Below are 2062 nucleotides of genomic sequence, written 5' to 3'. Positions count from 1 at the left end.
TAGAAGTACACGTGCTTTTATAGAAACGGGTTTCTAAAATACAACAAGATCCCTTTCAGCACTAGAAAGGCAACTAATGAACATTTCAGCAACCTTACAATAATGTTTTCATAATTTAAACAGACTTGTTCAATAACCTTGGGGGGGGGGGAAGGGAAAACCCCCACCCCACCAAAAGCATCACAGGGCAAGCTTTAGATCCTGTGATATTAGCTTATTTCTGTTACACCTGTAACCTTTGCCAAAACACAAGTCTAGAACAAGAAATTCACAACTACATTTTGTCTCCAAAGTGAAGATGATTATGCAAACTCTGCGATTCATGAAGAGTTCTCCAGAAACTGGTTTTTGTTTGGTGGTTACCAAGCATACTTTTCATGTCGTGGCATCTAAGTAGAACAGGCCGTCTTTTTCTGACTACTGAATTTAATCAGTAACAAAACATGTTATGAAAAATCATGTTTCTTTCCCGGTCTAACTGACCCTGGTTTCTCCTATGACGAATTAGCCAGGAACATAAAGCAAGCAGCCCCCGGCGCTGCAGCCAGGCCAGGCTGGACGTCCAGCTCCCACCAAGCCTCCCGGTCGGAAGGTCGTGCCCACAGCAGGGGAGCGTAAGCTCACTTCTGAGCAGGGGGGTGTTGTTAAAGTCTACATCCCCCGCACCGAACGCAGCTTACAAGCAGGGCCGTCACTGTTAAGGGAGAGCACTTTAAGGAGCGCTCCGGGCCCCCCCGGCGCCCCGGCTCTGCGGGGCGGGCCGGCCGCCGAGCAGACTTCCTGGCTCCACGGCCATTGTTCGCCTGCCTGCTGCGCTCCTTATCCCCGTTAGCATAAGAATAGGGGCTCCCCCCTTCAGAGGACCTCCGCCCCCTTAGGAATAAACACGGCTTGGGGCTTTCTTTTTCTTTTTTCTTTTTCTCCTTCAGGTTTTCTCCTTAAATGCTCTTTCCCTATTCAAGGCTCTTAAAAATAAAATAAATAAATTGCTAAATAAGCCATGCTGACGAGGCTCAGAAATACCTGACTGCACAGATTAGTAATTACCAAGGTCAAAAGAGTCAAGCCGATAGTGCTGTTCACAGATCCTTCACACTCCTGGTATGATTTTACTTCCTATTAAAGAACGTATTTCACAAGCATAGCAGGGAATAGAGAATTTCTAGGAAAACGTAACAGAAAGATGTTAGTGCCCCCCCAACCCCTACAGAGGGAAATTCAAATTATTTGAGAACCACAGAAAGCAGACAGAAAGCATTACTTGACRTACACTATCCTCTTCCCCTGCCCCCAAACCCAAAATACAAAAAAATCCTCCAAACTGCTGGCAGCAACGCTTTAAACATGGGAATCTCTACTGCCGACTTATCAAACTGCAAATCCTTTCCTTCTGGTATCTGCAGGTCCTACAGTGTCCCTTGCACAGCAAATGCAACATGATCTAGTATTAAAAAAGGTCTACAGAAAGGTATTTCCTGAGAAGCAAACAGCTTGCTCTCAAACTGCTTAAAACTGTTAACATGGATATATTTTTTGTTCTGCTMTCCATGAGGTTTCTGTTGTCCAAATTCATACATCACTTTGTGAACAAGATAAACGCACACTTGCAGAATTTACTTTGTAGATAAGCCATATAATTTTTAAATCATTAAATTCAACACTCCTCATTACGTAAGAGAAAAACTTTCCTTAGCAGCATTTCTTGATACATGCAAACAGAAGAGACATGACTGGCAAAGTTCAACATTGTCACGATTCAATAACACAAAATGCTGCTTGGCAAGGTAAGGCTTAATCCTTTTTCCTCCCATCACATGCTTGCAATGCCCATGGAAGCACCATACTCTGCTGATAGGAGAACCATTTTCAGTATAGCTATCCTCAAAAGCCACTGTGTAAACACCACGCAGATATTCCAGAATGCATGTTCTGAAAGGAGCAGTCTCCAGTGCTCTTTGGATGAAACCACTATAAATCCAAAGAGGCCTTTTAATAGCTGGCACGCTGAATAAAAGTAGTAGATGGTGACCCTGTATGCCCCTCTAAAACATACGTGGCGGGG

Source organism: Apteryx rowi, unplaced genomic scaffold (genome assembly GCF_003343035.1).
Source record: "Apteryx rowi isolate R43461 unplaced genomic scaffold, aptRow1 scaffold_30, whole genome shotgun sequence".
Lineage (NCBI taxonomy): Eukaryota > Metazoa > Chordata > Aves > Apterygiformes > Apterygidae > Apteryx > Apteryx rowi.
This window is presented reverse-complemented; position numbering follows the sequence as displayed.